Genomic DNA, 22,837 nt, shown 5'->3' with positions numbered 1-22,837 from the left:
ACATCAGTCAATTCAGTTCACTCGCTCAGTTGTGTCCGACTCTTTGCGACCCCATGAATTGCAGCACGCCAGGCCTCCCTGTCCATCACCAACTCCCAGAGTTCACTCAAACTCATGTCCATCGAGTTGGTGATGCCATCCAGCCATCTCATCCTCTCTTGTCCCCTTCTCCTCCTGCCCCCAATTCCTCCCAGCATCAGAGTATTTTCCAATGAATCAACTCTTTGCATGAGGTGGCCAAAGTATTGGAGTTTCAGCTTCAGCATCAGTCCTTTCAATGAACACCCAGGAATGATCTCCTTTAGAATGGACTTATCTCTATACTTGTGGGTAAAAGTTCACATATGTTCATTATACAGAGGGATCTGGCAGATTTAGGTCTGGTTGTGGCAGTAAGGAGAGTTCTGACAATGTGAGACTACCCTAAAACTGAAAGTAAATCCTCAGAGAATACAAATAGAGGAAGGGGCTATTAGCATTCCGAGTGAGGTGATCATGATGACATTAATATATTAGAAGCAAAAAAATAGTTTTCAAAAATTATTTCTTTAGTTTTGATACTAAAAACAAATGTGTTTTTTCAGGAGAAACTCAGCAATCAACATGAAATAGGTTGAAATGACCTTGTATTCTACAAAAATTTTAATAGGCTAATAAATAGTGATATAATTTTCCACATTAGGATTTTGACATTGAAATTATATATTTGGGGGTTAATCTGGTAATTTTCGTATGGATTTTAGAGTTATTTACGAAGTACTAGAGAATTTTTTGTATGTTCCTCTGGTACCTGATACCCTGGTACATGTGTTCTACCAAGTTTGTCTCCACATTTCTTAAAGAGATGCTTACTTTATATTTTCTGCCTACAATTAAACTTTCCTATGAAAGATGAGATATTCTGCATTAAAATTAAACAATTTATTTGTTTTACATTTTGAAAAAAAAAAAATAGAATGGACTGGTTGGATCTCCGTGCAGTCCAAGGGACTCTCAAGAGTCTTCTCCAACATCACAGTTCAAAAGCATCAATTCTTCAGGCCTCAACTTTCTTCACAGAGGATTTATTTACATGTAGTCTATTTTAAAATTAATATTCAAAGAAAGGAAAGAGGAACCAAGACACAAATAGCTTTTTTTTTAATTTAATGATAATCTGTTTACACTGCCTCACATCAAAGTGATCACACAAGAATTCAAGTGTGATTCAATGGGCTTTTAGTTTTAGGATTTGCAAAATATATTTATGGTTATATTCATTTTTTGAAATTTCTTTTAAAAGAGTAAAAAATCAAGTGTAAATTAAAATGTTAGCTGCTGCTGCTGCTGCTAAGTTGCTTCAGTCATGTCCTACTCCATGCGACCCCAAAGATGACAGCCCACCAGCTCTTCTGTCCCTGGGATTATCCTGGCAAGAATACTGGAGTGGGTTGCCATTTCATTCTCCAATGCATGAGAGTGAAAAGTGAAAGTGAAGTCGCTCAGTCATGTCCAACTCTTAGCGACCCTATGGACTGCAGCCTACCAGGCTCCTCCGTCCATGGGATTTTCCAGGCAAGAGTACTGGAGTGCGTTGCCATTGCCTTCTCCATAAAATGTTAGATAATACAATAAATCAGTTTACTCTAGAGGATAAAAGAATACTACTGAGCTTTTCTTAAGGGTCAAATTTTAATGAAGATGGTGTCTGTGTGTGTGTTAGTCTCTCAGTCGAATCAAACTCTTTGTGACCCCATGGACTGTATACTGGAGTGGTTTGCCATTCCCTTTTCCAGGTGGTCTTTCTGATCCAGGGATTAAACCTAGGTCTCCTGCATTGCAGGCAGATTCTTTACCATCTGAGCTACCAGGAAAGCCCTAAAGAAGAGAAAATTGACACCAAAAAAAAAAAAAAAGGAAGGGGGGAGGGGAGAAAGAAAAGAAAATGATTAAACTGAGGAGAAGGAGGAAAAATAAAAGTTTCCTTAAAAGTATGTGTTAGGATGTTGGGGTAAGATAACCTGCTTTATTAATATACCTGTGGATGGCTCCAAACAGCAGATCTATTTTTGTTCTACTGGAAAAATGCTCTTATCATAATGGAAGAATCTAGTTTGCTTATTAAATGTTGCCTCTCATTATCTCAGTCTCATCGCTGATTTTAGCTATATGTTCGTTTTACACTTGTGTCACCAGAATCTTGAGTCCTATTCTCTCACTTTCCTCACATGTCTTTCCCATTTAGTGCAGGTCTTTAGAAGCACAGTTTTTACACAGGGATGCAGTATCCTGAAATGTTGGGGTCCTTTTGCCTAAAGGCATAGATCTTAACCCCTGGGTCATGGGGACTGACTAGTAGTTCTTTCCTCCTGTTAAATACTTTTTTTTTTTTTCCTTTTTAAATTTAAATTTTATTTTTTATCACCAAAAACAAATTATATTGGGTATAGCCAATGTTGTGATAGTTTCAGGTGAATAGTGAAGGATTCAGCCATACATTTACACATATCCATTCTCCCCAAAACCCGTCCCATCCAGGCTGGCACATAATATTGAGTTCCATGTGCTATACAATAGGTTTTTGTTGGCTATCCATTTTAAATATAGCAGTGTGTACACAATCTTCCCAAAGTCCTTAACTATCTCTTCACCTCTGCAATCATGAGTTTGTTTTCTAAGTCTGTGAGTCTCTGTTTTGTAAGTAAGTTCATTTTTATCTTTTCTTTTTAGATTCCACGTATAAGGGATGTCATATGATATCTTCCTGTTAAACCTTAAGTCTCAGATGGATAGTTATGAAAACCATTACATATGCTCTTTGAAATTCTCAAGTGGCCTGAGACTAATTTCCCTCAGAATTGACTGAATAAGGGGTATAATTTTTAAGTTTTTTTAAATTATTTTTTAACATTTTATATTAAGGGCTTCTCTGGTGAGTCAGTGATAGAGAATTCACCTGCCAATGCAGGAGACATGGGCTGAATCCCTGGCTTAGGAAAATGCCTTAAGAAAATGGTAACTCACTCCAGTATTCTTGCCTGAGAAATCCTATGGACAGGCTACAATCCTGGCAGGCTACAACCCATGGGGTCACAAAAGAGTCAGCCATGGCTTACTGACTGAACAACAACAACAACAAAGAGTTGATTAACAATGTTGTGTTTGTTTCAGGTGTACAGCAAAATGAATGCTTGACATACACATGCATTTATTCTTTTTCAAATTATTTTCCCATTTAGGTTGTTATATAACATTGAACCAACAAGGACCTACCATATAGCACAGGAAACTCTGCTCAGTACTGTTACATGTCAATGTTTGGCAGAAAGTAACACAGTTCTATAAAGTGTTTATCCTTCAATTAAAAAATAAGTCAATTTAAAAATTTTTATGTAACTACCTAAAGAAGCACTATGACCATTGTTTTCATCTTAGCTTCTGCTCACCAGGACTACTTCCAAAAAATCTATGTGTCACATAATTCTGTGTCATGTTCTGTTTTAATGGTGGTAGTTAGGAAAGACAAGCTGAGATTTAAGAAATACTACCCACAAGAATTTAATATAATGTTAGTATAGAAATATCCTTTTATCTATACTTCTTAATTCAAGTATTGCCTCAAAGGATGTTTCAGTGTTTAATAATCTTTCCAGATAACTTTTTTCATTTTAATTGTAAATTTGAATATGTTTTATATTATGTTTATATACTTTTCTAAGGCAACATTTTATTTTATTTTGTTGCTTATTTTATTATAATCTTTATTTCATAATAAAATTGTAAAAGTTATTTTACTATGAAGTTCTTGGTTCTCTAAGTTAAATATAATTATCAAAAGACATCATAAATCACATTCAAAATTCTTATGATGCTGGGCAATGACATAACAAATGTGTATGTAACAAAATCTTGCCTTTTAAAACTCTTCTTATTATTTAATGCTCCTTAACAATGGGTTGGGTCAATCATTTCAGTCGCTCAATTGTGTCTGATTCTTTGTAACCCTATGGACTGCAGCACTCTAGGCTTCCCTGTCCATCACCAACTCCTGGAATTTGCTCAAATTCATGTCAATTGAGTCGGTGATGTCATCCAATCATCTCATCCTCTGTTGTCCCCTTCTCCTCCTGCCTTCATACATTAAATATAAATATGTTAGGTGAGAAGAAAGGGAATTTAATCAACCACTTTCAACTTGTCTCATGTTTTAAAATATCTAGTCTCTGGATATTTTTGTAATAGCTATAAATCACCTCAATAAGCTAGTAGCTATTGGGTAGTTTGTTCATACTGTCTCTACTAAGTAGTGAATAGAGTATTTACTCACTGCTCTGTATGAAAAGCATCTCCTGTTACTCTCTATCCAGATATCCTGATAATTCTTCTTGATAGCAATTATCAATAACTGTCATCCTATTGTACACTTATGTTTATTCATTTGCCACTTCCCACACTGAAATACAAACCTAATGAAGACAAGGCTTCTGTGTCCTATATCTGTGTTTATGGAAAATAGTAGATACTGAATCAATATTTGTTATATAAAAGAATGAATGAATTTACACAAAATTTGAAAAGTGTTCATATTCCCATTTCCTAATAAAGAAATCAATGCTTATAAGTAGTTATAAACAATGTGTTGAAACAATGTTGAAACAATGTTTTGACTTCACTCTGCTTATAAAATCTGATACAGAATTTGATATCAGACTACTATGATTTATTATAAAATATATATGTGTGTATGTGTATATATATATATATATATATATATATATATATTTACTATACCATCTTGCCTCCAAGTAGTAAAGTACTAGCAAATGGTCTTATTCTAAAGATGCTTTTTATGTACTTGAATGAATGTGGGCACCTGAAGGATGTTACATTCACTGCCCAAATATCTGGCCTACTTAAACCTGTCTCATAATCAACTGGAGAGTCTCAAAGAACAACAGAAACTTTGTAAACCTCAATGTACTTTGTGTTAAGGTTACCTACTGTGATATTTTCCAAAATGTGAAACTGAATGAATGTTTCATTAGACATTTTAGAAAGAAGTTTCAGAGTAGTAGGGGTATGGCATATGCTATATAAAAAAAATAATATAGATGACAATGAAATGCTGACATTGTAAAATATTCATGAAACATACAAGTATCTATTAAGAAGTTTGAAACATAAAAACTTCTTGCACTAGAGATATATCCTCTTTCTTCACCTAAGACTATGCAGTGGGATTCCAACAGTATGATTCTCTTATAGTCTCTTTTTGATGCTGTCTGTGTACATAGGGGGAGAAAAGCTAGATATGTGTAAATGCAAATCCTTAGATCTCTAAACAAATGTTTCTGTCTAAGAATAATTATCTTAAGAAAACACTGCTGATGGTAAAACTTGTCCTTGGCAGCCTCTTAGATATTTGTTCTCTCTGTCTCTGTCTCTCACACACGTACACACACCCCCCACCCACACACACATCTCTTTTTATTCTATGCCTTTTAATTGAGTAATTATAAAAGTCTTGGGGGAGGAGCCAAGATGGCAGAGGAGTAGGACGGGGAGAACACTTTCTCCCCCACAAATTCATCAAAAGAGCGTTTAAAAGCCAAGTAAATTCCACAAAACAACTTCTGAATGCCAGCAGAGGACATCAGGCACCCAGAAAAGCAAACCAAGTCTTCGAAAGGAGGTAGGAAAAAATATAAAAGACAAAAAAAGAGACAAAAGAGGGAGGTAGGGAGTTCCATCCAGGAAGGGAGTCTTAAAGAGAGAGAAGTTTCCAAACGTCAGGAAACTTTCTCACTGCTGAATCTGTGCCAAACTTTGGAAGCACAGAGGGCAACATAACAGGGAGAAAAAATAAATAAACAATTAAAAGTCTTAGATTGCCAGCCCTACGGTAACTCCCCCAGCGGAGAAGCAGTGCAGACGCCTGCACACGCCATTAGCAAGCGGGGGCTGGGCAGGGAGGCACAGCGTGCGCTGCATCGCTTAGAGTAAGGACCTGGCCTGAATACCCTGAGCGATATCTGAGCAAAATAATCTGGGCTAGCAAACCAGACTGTGGGATATCTACCACGCAAAAAGCCAGCCCTAACCTAAGACACTGCTAGGCCCCTGCACGGAACAAAGGACTGAACAGAGATAGCCAGCTGCAGACCTTCCCCCTCCGTTGACACGCAGCCAGAGCCGGAAGGGGGCAATCACAGCCCCAGAGAGACATTATTTATAAAACTGTAAGCAGGCTTCTTTGCTAACTAAAACTTATTGGGGGTCTGGACAGTCAACATCTGCCTGAGAAGGTGCACCGGTTTTACACCTAGATAACCGAGTGGCGGGGAGGCAATAAGTCGCAGCAATTGCGCTCACTAAACACCTCATCACCTGAGCTGCTCGGACCTGGGAAGGGCACAAAACGCAGGCCCAACTGAGTCTGCGCCTCTGAGGACTACCCGAGTGCCTGAACCTGAGCGGCTTGGACCTGGAAGGTGCAGGCAGCCCAGAGCCAGCCATGGATGGTTCCCAGTGGAACAACCTACAGCCTGAGCAGTGTGGACAGGGAGGCTACATGCGCTGTGAGCGGGGGCAGGCCCAGTGTGGCTGAGGCACTGCAAGCACACTCCAGTGTTACTTGTTTGCAGCATCCCTCCCTCTCTCCCCACAGTGCGACTGAACAAGTGAGCCTAAAAAGAAAAAAAGAAAAAAAAAAGTGTCCTCCACCATCCCCTTTGTGTCAGGGCGGAAACCAGACACTGAAGAGTCCAGCAAACAGAAGAAGCTATAACAGAGGGAACCGCCTTAGAAGCTACAAGCAATAGCTTAAAACCCTGTGGTTACTACAGACTACATAGGAAGGGGCCTATAGATCTTGAGAAATATAAGTCAGACCAAGGAACTAGACAAAAATGAACTGAACCCACAATACTCACAACAAAACCAGAGAAAGTCCTTGATATATTTTTACGATCTTTCTTTCTTTTTTTTTTAAATTTTTTAAAAAAATTTTAAGTCCTCTATTATTCCTTTAATTTACACTTTTATAACCTATTACTATGCAAAAAAAAAAGACACTATTTTTTTTCTCTTCAGCAAACTTCATATATATATATTTTTTATAATTTTTTGACCTTGTTTTTTTTTTTTTTTTTCTTCTTCTTTTCTTTAACATTGTATTTTTGAAATTCCAAACTCTACTCTAGATTTTTAATTTTAGCTTTTTGGTATTTGTTATCAATTTTGTAACTATAGTTTTTTTATAATTTTGGTGACTTTTTTTTTCCCTCTGTTTCTTTCTCTTCTTCTTATATATAACATTGTATATCTGAAATTCCAAACTCTACTCTAGATTTTTAATTTATGCTTTTAGGTATTTGATATCAATATTTTACCTATATTTTCTTTATAATTTTTGTGACATTGTTTTTTTTTTTTTTTCCCCTCTCTTTCTTTTTCTTCTTCTTTTTTTTAACATTGTATTTTTGAAATTCCAAACTCTACTCTAGATTTTTAACTTTTGCTTTTTGGTATTAGTTCTCAATTTTGTACCCATATTTTCTTTATAATTTTTGCGACCTTGTTTGGTTTTGTTTGTTCATTTTTTCTCTCTTTCTTTTCCTTCTTCTTTTCTTTAACATCGTATTTTTAAAATTCCAAACTCTACTCTAGATTTTAATTTTTGCTTTTATGTATTTGTTACCAATTTTGTACCTTTAAGAACCCAATCTTCAGTACCCATTTTTCACTAGGGAACGAGATTACTGGCTTAACTGCTCTCTCTCCCTTTGGACTCTCCTTTTTCTCCACCAGGTCGCCTGTGTCTCCTCCCTAACCCCTCTCTGCTCTACCCAACTCTGTGAATTTCTGTGTGTTCCAGACGGTGGAGAACACTTAGAGAATGGATTATTGGCTGGATCTGTCTCCTTCCTTTTCATTCCCCCCTTTTATCCTTCTGGCCACCTCTGTCTCCTTCCTCCTTCTTCTCTCCTCTGTATAACTCCGTGAACATCTCTGAGCAGTCCAGTTGTGGAGTGCACGTAAGGAAGTGATTATTGGCTGCCCACTCTCTCCACTATTGATTTCACCTCATCTCATTCGGGTCACCTCTAACTCCCACCTCCCTCTTCTCTTCTCCATGTAATGCTGTGAACCTCTCTTGGTGACTCTCACAGTAGAGAAACTTTTCATCTTTAATGTAGATGTTTTATCAATGGTGCTGTATAGAAAGAGAAGTTTTGAAACTAATGTAAAAATAAGACCAATAACTGGAAGCAGGAAGCTTAATTCCAAACCCTGAATCCAGGGAACTCCTGACTCCAAGGAACATTAATTGACAGGAGCTCATCAAACGCCTCCATACCAATGCTGAAACCAAGCACCACACGAGGGCCAACAAGTTCCATGGCAAGACAAACCAAGCAAATTCTCCAGCAACAAAGGAACACAGCCCTGAGCTTCAAGATAGAGGCTGCCCAAAGTCACCCCAAAACCATAGACATCTCATAACTCATTACTGGACACTTCATTGCACTCCAGAGAGAAGAAATACAGCTCCACCCACCAGAACACCGACACAAGCTACCCTAACCAGGAAACGTTGACAAGCCACCTGTACAAACCCACACACAGCGAGGAAATGCCACAATAAAGAGAACTCCACAAACTGCCAGAATACAGAAAGGACACCCCAAAATCAGCAATTTAAACAAGATGAAGAGACAGAGGAATACCCAGCAGATAAAAGAACAGGATAAATGCCCACCAAACCAAACAAAAGAGGAAGAGATAAGGAATCTACCTGATTAAGAATTCTGAATAATGATAGTGAAATTGATCCAAAACCTTGAAATCAAAATGGAATCACAGATAAATAGCCTGGAGACAAGGACTGAGAAAATGCAAGAAAGGTTTAACAAGGACCTAGAAGAAATAAAAAAGTCAATATATAATGAATAATGCAATAAATGAAATTAAAAACACTCTGGAGGCAACAAATAGTAGAATAACAGAGGCAGAAGATAGGATTAGTGAATTAGAAGGTGGAATGGCAGAAATAAATGAATCAGAGAGGATAAAAGAAAAACGAATTAAAAGAAATGAGGACAATCTCAGAGACCTCCAGGACAATATCAAATGCTACAACATTCGAATCACAGGGGTCCCAGAAGAAGAAGACAAAAAGAAAGACCATGAGAAAATACTTCAGGAGATAATAGTTGAAAACTTCCCTAGAATGGGGAAGGAAATAATCACCCAAGTCCAAGAAACCCAGAGAGTCCCAAGCAGGATAAACCCAAGGTGAAACACCCCAAGACACATATTAATCAAATTAACAAAGATCAAACACAAAGAACAAATATTAAAAGCAGCAAGGGAAAAACAACAAATAACACACAAGGGAATTTCCATAAGGATAACAGCTGATCTTTCAAGAGAAACTCTTGAAGCCAGGAGGGAATGGCAAGACATACTTAAAATGATGAAAGAAAATAACCTACAGCCCAGATTATTGTACCCAGCAAGGATCTCATTCAAGTATGAAGGAGAAATCAAAAGCTTTTCAGACAAGCAAAAGCTGAGAGAATTCTGCACCACCAAACCAGCTCTCCAACAAATACTAAAGGATATTCTCTAGACAGGAAACACAAAAACGGTGTATAAATTCAAACCCCAAACAATAAAGTAAATGGCAACGGGATCATACTTATCAGTAATTACCTTAAACGTAAATGGGTTGAATGCCCCAACCAAAAGACAAAGACTGGCTGAATGGATACAAAAACAAGCCCCCTACATATGTTGTCTACAAGAGACCCACCTCAAAACAGGGGACACATACAAACTGAAAGTGAAGGGCTGGAAAAAGATTTTCCATGCAAATAGGGACCAAAAGAAAGCAGGAGTAGCAATACTCATATCAGATAAAATAGACTTTAAAACAAAGGCTGTGAAAAGAGACAAAGAAGGTCACTACATAATGATCAAAGGATCAATCCAAGAAGAAAATATAACAATTATAAATATATATGCACCCAACATGGGAGCACCACCGTATGTAAGACAAATGCTAACAAGTATGAAAGGAGAAATTAACAATAACACAATAATAGTAGGAGACTTTAATACCCCACTCACACCTATGGATAGATCAACTAAACAGAAAATTAACAAGGAAACATAAACTTTAAACGATACAATAGACCAGTTAGACCTAACTGATATCTATAGGACATTTTATCCCAAAACAATGAATTTCACCTTTTTCTCAGGTGCACATGGAACCTTCTCCAGGATAGATCACATCCTGGGCCATAAATCTAGCCTTGGTAAATTCAAAAAAATAGAAATCATTCCAAGCATCTTTTGTGACCACAATGCAGTAAGATTAGATCTCAATTACAGGAGAAAAACTATTAAAAATTCCAACATATGGAGGCTGAACAACAGGCTGCTGAATAACCAACAAATCACAGAAAAAATCAAAAAAGAAATCAAAATTTGCATAGAAACGAATGAAAATGAAAACACAACAACCCAAAACCTGTGGGACACTGTAAAAGCAGTCCTAAGGGGAAAGTTCATAGCAACACAGGCATACTTCAAGAAACAAAAAAAGGTCAAATAAATAACCTAACTCTACACCTAAAGCAACCAGGAAATGAAGAAATGAAGAACCCCAGGGTTAGTAGAAGGAAAGAAATCTTAAAAATTAGAGCAGAAATAAATGCAAAAGAAACAAAAGAGACCATAGCAAAAATCAACAATGCCAAAAGCTGGTTCTTTGAAAGGATAAATAAAATTGACAAACCATTAGCCAGACTTATCAAGAAACAAAGGGAGAAAAATCAAATCAATAAAAATAGAAATGAAAATGGAGAGATCACAACAGACAACACAGAAATACAAAGGATCATAAGAGACTACTATCAACAATTATATGCCAATAAAATGGACAACGTGGAAGAAATGGACAAATTCTTAGAAAAGTACAACTTTCCAAAACTAGACCAGGAAGAAATAGAAAATCTTAACAGACCCATCACAAGCACGGAAATTGAAACTGTAATCAAAAATCCTCCAGCAAACAAAAGCCCAGGTCCAGATGGCTTCACAGCTGAATTCTACCAAAAATTTAGAGAAGAGCTAACACCTATCCTGCTCAAACTCTTCCAGAAAATTGCAGAGGAAGGTAAACTTCCAAACTCATTCTATGAGGCCACCATCACCCTAATACCAAAACCTGACAAAGATGCCACAAAAAAAGAAAACTACAGGCCAATATCACTGATGAACATAGATGCAAAAATCCTTAACAAAATTCTAGCAATCACAATCCAACAACACATTAAAAAGATCATACACCATGACCAAGTGGGCTTTATCCCAGGGATACAAGGATTCTTCAATATCCGCAAATCAATGTAATACACCACATTAACAAATTGAAAAATAAAAACCATATGATTATCTCAATAGATGTAGAGAAAGCCTTTGACAAAATTCAACATCCATTTCTGATAAGAACTCTCCAGAAAGCAGGAATAGAAGGAACATACCTCAACATAATAAAAGCTATATATGACAAACCCACAGCAAACATTATCCTCAATGGTGAAAATTTGAAAGCATTCCCTCTAAAGTCAGGAACAAGACAAGGGTGCCCACTTTCACCATTACTATTCAACATAGTCTTGGAAGTTTTGGCCACAGCAATCAGAGCAGAAAAAGAAATAAAAGGAATCCAAATTGGAAAAGAAGAAGTAAAACTCTCACTATTTGCAGATGACATGATCCTCTACATAGAAAACCCTAAAGACTCCACCAGAAAATTACTAGAACTAATCAATGACTATAGTAAAGTTGCAGGATATAAAATCAACACACAGAAATCCCTTGCATTCCTATACACTAATAATAAGAAAACAGAAATAGAAATTAAGGAAATCATTCCATTCACCATTGCAATGAAAAGAATAAAATACTTAGGAATGTATCTACCTAAAGAAACTAAAGACCTATACATAGAAAACTATAAAACACTGGTGAAAGAAATCAAAGAGGACACTAATAGATGGAGAAATATACCATGTTCATGGATTGGAAGAATCAATATAGTGAAAATGAGTATACTACCCAAAGCAATTTATAGATTCAATGCAATCCCTATCAAGCTACCAACGGTATTCTTCACAGAGCTAGAACAAATAATTTCACAATTTGTATGGAAATACAAAAAACCTCGAATAGCCAAAGTGATCTTGAGAAAGAAGAATGGAACTGGAGGAATCAACCTACCTGACTTCAGGCTCTACTACAAAGCCACAGTCTTCAAGACAGTGTGGTACTGGCACAAAGATAGAAATATTGATCAGTGGAACAAAATAGAAAGCCCAGAGATGAATCCACACACATATGGACACCTTATCTTTGACAAAGGAGGCAAGAATATACAATGGATTAAAGACAATCTCTTTAACAAGTGGTGCTGGAAAATCTGGTCAACCACTTGTAAAAGAATGAAACTAGAACACTTGCTAACACCATACACAAAAATAAACTCAAAATGGATTAAAGATCTAAATGTAAGACCAGAAACTATAAAACTCCTAGAGGAGAATATAGGCAAAACACTCTCTGACATACATCACAGCAGGATCCTTTTTGACCCACCTCCCAGAATATTGGAAATAAAAGCAAAAATAAACAAATGGGACCTAATTAAACTTAAAAGTTTCTGCACATCAAAGGAAACTATTAGCAAGGTGAAAAGACAGCCTTCAGAATGGGAGAAAATAATAGCAAATGAAGCAACTGACAAACAACTAACCTCAAAAATATACAAGCAACTCCTACAGCTCAACTCCAGAAAAATAAATGACCCAATCAAAAAATGGGCCAAAGATCTAAATAGACATTTCTCCAAAGAAGACATACAGATGGCTAACAAACACATGAAAAGATGCTCAACATCACTCATTATCAGAGAAATGCAAATAAAAACCACTATGAGGTACAATTTCACACCAGTCAGAATGGCTGCCATCCAAAAGTCAACAAGCAATAAATGCTGGAGAGGGTGTGGAGAAAAGGGAACCCTCTTACACTGTTGGTGGGAATGCAAACTAGGACAGCCACTATGGAGAACAGTGTGGAGATTCCTTACAAAACGGGAAATAGAACTGCCTTATGATCCAGCAATCTCACTGCTGGGCATACACACTGAGGAAAGCAGAAGGGAAAGAGACACTTGTACCCCAATGTTCATCGCAGCACTGTTTATAATAGCCAGGACATGGAAGCAACCTAGATGTCCATCAGCAGATGAATGGATAAGAAAGCAGTGGTACATATACACAATGGAGTATTACTCAGCCATTAAAAAGAATACATTTGAATCAGTTCTAATGAGTTGGATGAAACTGGAGCCTATTATACAGAGTGAAGTAAGCCAGAAAGAAAAACACCAATACAGTATACTAACGCATATATATGGAATTTAGAAAGATGGTAACAATAACCCTGTATATGAGACAGCAAAAGAGACACTGATGTATAAAACAGTCTTATGGACTCTGTGGGAGAGGGAGAGGGTGGGAAGATTTGGGAGAATGGCATTGAAACATGCATAATTTGATGTATGAGACGAGTTGCCAGTCCAGGTTCAATGCACGATACTGGATGCTTGGGGCTAGTGCACTAGGACAACCCGGAAGGATGGTATGGGGAGGGAAGAGGGAGGAGGGTTCAGGATGGGGAACACATGTATACCTGTGGCAGATTCATTTTGATATTTGACAAAACTAATACAATTTGTAAAGTTTAAAAATGAAATAAAATTAAAAAAAATAAAAGTCTTAAATGTGTATAATCCATTATTCCCTGTAAAGACCTGTCTCATAACTATTTCATCCAAAGTTCACCAGGTAGCAGAATGATGAGATATTTTTCGATGAGAAAATGGAAATTTAGGTAAGTTTGAGATCTTCTCAAAGATTTTGCATCCAGATACCAAACACAGAGCTCAAATCACCCTTTCTGATTTTAATTCTATAGTGGAGGAAAATCCTATGAACTCGACTTTAGTTTCTCTTCCTCCTCCTCCCTGCTCTCTTCTCCCCATCTCTTCTATCTCTCTTCCTTCTCTTTCTATCACACACCACACCTATCATAAAGTCATAATATATTTCTTCAAAAACAGTTACAGTTTGATTCAGGAGTTTTTTCCTTCCCTAAACTAAAAACAAATTCATATTTCCTGTACTGAAGTAATGAGAATATACACTCTTATTACTAAATATCTGATGAGTAGTTTTTATTTTTAAGTAACATTAGTAAAGAGTTAATGTTATAAAATTTTTAATGTTTATTTTTATTGAAGATTAGTTGATGTGCAGAAGCTTTTAAGGTTAATTACGTCCCATTTGTTTATTTGTGCTTTTATTTCCAATATTCTGGGAGGTGGGTCATAGAGGATCCTGCTGTGATGTATATCAGAGAGACGACCCAGAGGGATGGTATGGGGAGGGAGGAGGGAGGAGTGTTCACGATGGGGAACACATGTATACCTATGGCAGATTCATTTTGATATTTGGCAAAACTAATACAATTATGTAAAGTTTTAAAATAAAATAAAATTAAAAAAAAAAAAGAATGGCGAATATGCTAAACACATGGAAAAAAAAAAGATTAGTTGATTTAAATGTTGTGTTACTTTCAGATATACAACAAAATGGTTCACTTATATATTTTATGCATATTCACATATATTAATAAACATATTTTTATACATTATAGTTTATTACAAGATATTTTATTGAAAGATAGCCCCTTGTACTATATAATAAGTCATTGTTTGTAATCTATTTTATATATAGCAGTTTGTAACTACTAATCTCAAACTCACAATTAATCCTTCCCCACCCACTTCCCCTTCCCCTTTGGTAATCTTAAGGCTGTTTGTAAGCATGTTTCTGTTCAGTAAATAAGTTCATCTGTGTCACATTTTAGATTCCACATACAAGTGAATTTGCTTGGTTTTTGTCTTTCTGAGTTATTTCCCTTAATGTGATGATCTCTAGGTCCATCCATGTTGCTGCAAATGATATTACTTAATTCCTTCCTGTTTTTGAGCAATATTGCACTGTGTATATATACCACATCTTCTTTACTCGTTCATCTGTCAATGGCATTTATATTGCCTCAGTGGTAAAGAGCTAACATTTTGAATGCTTGTTGACAGATATTTTATTAGAATGGGATATTTATCTCACTATATTATTAAATGAATAATTTTATCATCTGAATTTTAGAACAAAATAATACAGTTCAGTGATTTACTAATACTTGTGTCTGGTTTTACACTGTTATCTGTTTTAGATCTGTTACATCTGTTATCTATTGCTTTCAAGATTCTTTCACCATGAAGTTTTATTTCAGATATATTTGCTATATTTTATTTTGTAGTTATTCATGAGAAATATACCAACTGTTTTCAAATATCTTTATTTAAAATCCCTTTTATTAGGGTAAAGTTAAATAATTAATGCTCACACAACCAGATGCAGTCATTTTTTTCAAATTTCAGTAGTAGTAGCGCTGCCTTTCTTTTCATCATAGAACCCAAAGCACTAACCATTGTAATAAAATAAAAATATAGGACTAAGAGACAATTGCAGGGAATTGAGTTTAAGACATAGAATTTTAGCTTAGCCATTATGCTACTCCTTATAAATTATTTTGGAGCTCCATAAGCTCTAAAATCTAAGAAAAGTCCACAAACTTGTCATGCTTCCCTGTAGCACATACCCAGAACCATTATGATTAAACATCAATTCAAAGAGCATATTTATGGCTGTGTATTTCTATTCCAATCTTGAATTAGTGTTTCTAGAGAGAAAGATATATACATACACACACACACACACACACACACATGCGCACACACACACACACACACACACATATATATATACATATAAAGGCCGAATGCCGAATGTACTTTTCCATGTTTATGACAATCTATTAAACTCATTGGGGAAAATATTATTATTTTCATAATTAGATAATACTCAAAAGTTCAGTGAATATTTTGAACCCATATGCTCTAAGTCATGTGGACCCTTTTTCAACCACAACTGAAATTTTATTTAAGTTTTTCTTCTAAATCAATCAAAAACTTACAAATAATCTTGAATTTCCACATACTCTGAAGTTTAACAACACTAGCCTGACATTCTAAAGGCAACTCTAAGCTAAAAGTGAGAAATTGAAACACTGATCAAATGCTCTTTTGTGACTCTTTTACTTATTGCTAATTTATATACCTAACCTCTTACAAAGATGTTTTAAATTTTCCTGCATCCTCTAAACCTGTTCTGCTCAATCTAGCATTTTCTGTTATCTGGGCAGCAGAGGAAAAAGGAGACTACAAATTTGTGCAGTTAGCTGACTATTGCTAAATATGACTGACAGCTTGGTCAGGGAAACATGCCCCCAAGAAGTTGTGTAAACTCTGCCTTGGGCTAACATCTCCATTAGAAGCTGTCCATCCCATAGAGCATAAATTCTGCCACATGTCTGGGTCTCACAGGAGTAGACATGGGGCCCACACAGTATCAGTGGAGGAGCCCTGAGGCCATAGGCAAGTACTTTCAGATCCTTCTTAGAGTTCAGTCACAGCCTATGTGGAGCTGGAAATGCAAACAAAGGAGGAAAGAGGTGTTCAATGGATGTCTGATGTGATGCTTTGCATCAAACAGGACTGAAAAATGAGAGCTAATGGACTGTGCAAATGCACAAGCATGCTTATCTGCATACTCCATCACCTCTCATTCACAGAAAATACTGAAAAGTAGGACAGAAGTCTGCCATCAAGAAGAGATTTCTGTTCCAGTTCTTTCTACCATTTTTCCCCCTTTTATTTTGATATAATGTCAAACTTAGAGATAAGTTGCATGAACAGTGCAAGGATTGCTTTTGGGCCATTTACTGAGATTGACAAACTTACATATCTTGTCAGATTTACCAACATTTTCCATTTTAAAATCTGGCAAGCACTGTAGGAGACTTTCACTGTAAAAGATGTATCCCATAGTGTCCAAATAGTGTATTAGATATATGCATTTTATGTTTATAAATGCATATTTATATACATTTTAAATGCATATTTACATATTCATACACATATATGTATAAATATTTATGTATTATATAAATGCCTGGTTTTTATTTCTCTTCCTTTATTGGTTCTACGTATAATTTGAAGACCAGAAAATTGAAGAAGTAGCAACTCCATGTATTTCTTCTCTCAATTTCGTAACAGTTGCCCAGTCTTCTGAATTTTAATTATGAGCTATTTTCTAAATCCATCCACTCTTCCTCACTTTATTAAATTCATGTCATCATGAAACTATCTCTTGCTAAAGAGTAAATGGTTGTACCAGAGGAGATAGATACTATATTTTATGTATGTACCCAGGAGTGTTTGGAGAGGTTTAGATGCAGATTGGAATAAACTCTAGCCTCAGAAAGCTCACAGTCTTAAACAAAGAAGCTCTCTATCCCAGAGTGTAGGTGCCTGAGGAGACAGAAAGGATGGGCTGAGGCCACAAGTCCTCACTTTGTGTTCTTTCCCTGAGATGGTCCATGGGAAATTCACTAAATAGAAGAAAAAAGCTCTGCTTTCTTGATACCCAGAGTGGCATTTTCAATGAAGACATAGGCTTATAGCCATAGAAGTATTTTATTTTTTTCCTAAAAATAGTATGCTCTTAGTATTCAGGTTGAAACTGTGCATGCATGCTAAGTTCCTTAGTAGTGCCCAACTCTTTGCAATCCTATGGACTATACTCACCAGGCTCCACTATCCATGGGATTCCTCCAGGAAATAATACTGCAGTGAGTTGCCTTGCCCTCCTCCAGGGGATCTTCCTGACCCAGGGGTCTCCTGCATTACAGGCAGATTCTTTACCATTTGAGTCACTGCTGTTAGATCACTTCAGTCGTGTCTGACTCTGTGCAACCCCATAGATGACAGCCCACCAGGGTGCCCCATCCCTGGGATTCTCTAGGCAAGAATACTGGAGTGGGTTGCCATTTCCTTCTCCAATGCATGAAAGTGAAAAGTGAAAGTGAAGTCTCTCAGTCGTGTCTAACTCTTAGCGACCCCATGGACTGCAGCCTACTAGGCTCCTCCATCCATGGGATTTTCCAGACAAGAGTACTGGAGTGGGGTGCCATTGCCTTCTCCATTTGAGTCACTAAGGAAGCCTTTTTGTATTCAGGATGAAACTGTGAAGGTAGGACAAAACTTGGTGGAGGCATTCCTGGGTGGTCAGGAAGTTGTTTTTTGTTTGTTTGTTTTGAGTAGAAGATGTGAGGACATAATTAAGATACATCAAAAGACAAATCAATGTCATTGGCTTCATCACTTTAAGGAAAATATATTCAACAATACATGGATATGCTTGAATTTTCCTTTCCTGCATGTGAAAACTGAGTTTTTACTCTCAATCTTAAGTTCAAGGAACATTGGAAATTTTACTGGTTAGTAAGTAGTTTATGGTACAAGCCTTGAATATTCTTTTATTAAATAGCTATAATGTTAAGCATAAAGGAAAATAGGCATCCCTTATATTCCTTGCAGAATCAATTAAAAAAAAATCACAAACATCTGAGCTTTTTTTCGTTGTGTGTGTGTTTACCACTACTGGTGCTTCCCAGTTGGCGCTACTGGTAAAAAACCCTACCAATGCAGGAGAAATAAGAGAGGTGAGTTTGATCCCTGGGTGGGGAAGACCCCTGGAGGAAAGTAAGGCAACCCACTCCAGTATTTTTTCTTGGAGGATCACCTGGACAGAGGCGCCTGGCAGGCTACTTACTGTCCATGGTGTCACAAAGAGTTGAACATGACTGAAGTGATTTAGCACACACACAGATAAGAAACTTATACATTAATTACCTAGAATTGGTTAACTCTTTTATATCATGTCTTTTTCAGTATTCCAAAAGGCTCTAAGCACTCACTATTTATATAGAGGTTTTTTTCTGAGGGGCAAGGTTGAACTTGTTCCTTGCTAGTTATAATTTTGAAAGTACATGAGTAAAGATCCGAATGGTCAATGGTGATATGAAAGAGAATATTTCAGAATTAGCACTGACATGAAAGTGAGTTGCTATAAAACCACTCCATTAAATTGAAATATTGAATATATTTGATAATATAGAAGCTGTACTTTACAGCAATATTGTGACTTTGTAGTAGAGATTGCAAAGTGCCTGGTCTTCCAAAGGTATCTGTTTTCTGAAAGTGGCTTCATGACACTTTGTACCAGTGGACTCATTCCTTTGTGCTGAGTTGCTGACACTGAGTGGCTGTGTTTGTGGGTTACATACTAGCTAAGTGGACAATAACTGAGACTATTGTACAATGATAAAACCACAGTTCAAAAGACAAAATACCAATCTAATATTTAATACACTTTATGTAAGCTAGTGAAGTAATATTCTTAAAGAATTCAAATCAAATTAGGTTCTGCAAAAACAGCTTTGTTTTTTTCACAACCAGAGCAACTTAATGATAATCAATCCACTAGTACTATGCAGGAAGCAGTAAAGTTTCCTTGTCCAAAGCAGAGGCTCTTATTTTTTCATTCACAAATGAACTTCTTTATGTGCCCTTTCTTAAGCGCCAATATCTACCTGATCACTAGCCTGGTTGATCCTTGATTTCTCTATTGCCCTTTTGTCAATCTCATTTAACTATGCTTAATGCCAAAAACTCTATTCATTCCAAATATTTCTTCCCCTCTCTTTCTTTCTTCCATTATCTTGTAACCTTTCATTTCCACTATTTTAATAATCTCCTAACACGGGCTCCCCTGGTCTCTCAGCTGCATCAACTCCATCTTTTATAGTGTGTCATGAGGTCATTTGCAAAGTACAAATCTGGACATGTCTGGATTGACTATTGACTTAAAATATTCATTGGTTGTATATATTCACTCTGGAGTGAAATCCAAAATCCTCAGTATATGATATAAGAATTTCCATAATGCCTCTTCTAATTATTATATGGTTTCTTCTACTTTTCCAATTTACCACAGCATAGTTCTATATGTATTTTAAGCTGACCAAAATGTGTACACTCCAATATAGCACTTGAAATATCATTAATCTGATAAAGATGTATGTATTCTAAGACACAGACTAACTTTTGACAATCATGCCATAAAGAATGTAAGATAACTCATTAATAATTTTTACATAGATTACATATTCACTGGCTTGATCTCCTTGCAGTCCAAGGGACTCGCAACAGTTTTCTTCCAGCACCATAGTTCAAAAGCATCAGTTCTTCAGTGCTCTTTCTTCTTTATGGCCCAGTTCTCACATCTATACATGACTACTGGAAAGACCATAGCCTTAACTATGCAGATCTTTGTCAGCAAAGCGATGTCTCTGCTTTTGAATACATTGTCTAGGCTTGTCATAGCTTTTTTATATTACATATATTTAAATGTATATTCAGTTCAGTTCACTTCAGTTACTCAGTTGTGTCTGACTCTGTGATCCCATGAATCGCAGCACACCATATATATATTTCCATTTACATATATGTATTTACATTACATATACATGTACACATATTTAAAAAAATAAAAATAACAAAAATACTCTTCCCATTCTTTTTTTTAATCATTACTAAATGTATTTAATTTTTATTTACAACTGACTCAACTGTAATGACAGGTTCAGAAAATTATGATAATGAAGATAAATAGGATTTCTATCTACCCCAGCAAGTTTCTTTTTTTAATTTAATTTAATTTAACTTTTTTAACTGTACAATATTGTATTGGTTTTGCCATATATCAACATGCATCTGCCACAGGTATACACGTGTTCTCCATCCTGAACCCTCCTCCCTCCTCCCTCCCCGTACCATCCCTCTGGGTCATCCCAGTGCACTAGCCCCAAGCATCCAGTATCGTGCATCAAACCTGGACTGGCTTTCACTCTTGAGTTTACCTGGAACTCAAACATCTATTCTCAGGTAAAGATCTTAAAAATCCTATGAAAGCAGGCTTGATCAATTCCTCCTTCAGGCTGGTAGAGTAGTTTGATGGTTTAGTAGCCAGCTTCTTGACCTGTATACAGATTTCTCAAGGGGCAGGTCAGGTGGTCCAGTAGTCCCATCTCTTTAAGAACTTTCCAGTTTGTGGTGATTCACACAGTCAAAGGCTTTGGTATAGTCAATAAAGCAGAAATAGATGTTTTTCTTGAACTCACTTGCTTTTTTGATGATCCAGTGCATGTTGGCAATTTGATCTCTGGTGCCTCTGTCTTTTCTAAATCCAGCTTGAACATCTGGAAGTTCACGATTCATGTATTGTTGAAGCTTGCCTTGGAGAATTTTGAGCATTGCTTTACTAGTTTGTGAGATGAGTGCACTTGTGTGGTAGTTTGAGCATTTTTGGCCTTGCCTTTCTATGGGATTGGAATGAAAACTGACTTTTTCCAGTCCTGTGGCCACTGCTGAGTTTTCCAAATTTGCTGGCATATTGAGTGTAACACTTTCATAGCATCAACTTTTATGTTTTAAATAGTTCAACTGGATGACCTTTATAAATGACATTATTAGTTTCAAAGCAGGGTGATGAAAGGATATATAAAGTTTTAGTGATTTAAGATCAAAGAAGAAAATGTTATTGGAATTAAAGATACACATTTTTACTTTAAATCTTCCAATTAAATGCTGGTTTGTATTTTTATTTTTCATTGAGATAGAAGGATAAGCATCAGCTTGTCATAAAATCACACAACGATTCACAGAGAAGCTAATGAAGCTTAAGCCTCAGGGTTCCTCACTTCCATGTGTTTCTTTCAAAGTGTTTTGCCTAATTTCATATTATTTTTCTTTAAGCAAAGCTTTATATGGGACACATTCAAAGCCTTTCTGCCAACCCAAACCACGGGTTATCTTTTAACCCAGATTAGGTCTGTAAACGGAGAAGGCAATGACACCCCACTCCAGTACTCTTGCCTGGAAAATCCCATGGATGGAGGAGCCTGATAGGCTGCAGTCCATGGGGTTGCTAAGAGTCAGACACGACTGAGTGACTTCACTTTCACTTTTCACTTACATGCATTGGAGAAGGAAATGGCAACCCACTCCAGTGTTCTTGCCTGGAGAATCCCAGAGACGGGGGAGCCTGGTGGGCTGCCATCTCTGGGGTCGCACAGAGTCAGACACAACTGAAGCGACTTAGCAGTAGCAGCAGCAGTAGGTCTGTTAAAAGTCCTCATGGAAAAATGTATATGTTTGGATTAGAAGATGAAACAGGAAAAAATATGGAACTGACTTAAAAAAAAAAAAGCCATAGTCTTACATTTTCAGTTTGCTAATGAACGGCAATGCCTTTTTTTTTTTAAATTTTATTTTATTTTTAAACTTTACATAATTGGGCATACACACTGAGGAAACCAGACGGGAAAGAGACACGTGTACCCCAATGTTCATCACAGCACTGTTTATAATAGCCAGGACATGGAAGAAACCTAGATGTCCATCAGCAGATGAATGGATAAGAAAGCTATGGTACATATACACAATGGAGTATTACTCAGCCATTAAAAAGAAAACATTTGAATCAGTTCTAATGAGGTGGATGAAACTGGAGCCTATTATACAGAGTGAAGTAAGCCAGAAGGAAAAACACCAATGCCTTCTTTTTAAAATTCAATGTTTTTCACCAGGAAGAGGAATGAGGAAGATAGGTTCAAGTCACAATTCATATGGCTCTTTTGTTTAGCTGTTAAATCCTGTCCAACTCTTTTGAGACCCCATGGACTGTAGTCC

Source organism: Bos taurus, chromosome 9, assembly GCF_002263795.3.
Source record: "Bos taurus isolate L1 Dominette 01449 registration number 42190680 breed Hereford chromosome 9, ARS-UCD2.0, whole genome shotgun sequence".
Lineage (NCBI taxonomy): Eukaryota > Metazoa > Chordata > Mammalia > Artiodactyla > Bovidae > Bos > Bos taurus.
Note: the sequence above shows the minus strand (reverse complement) of the source record.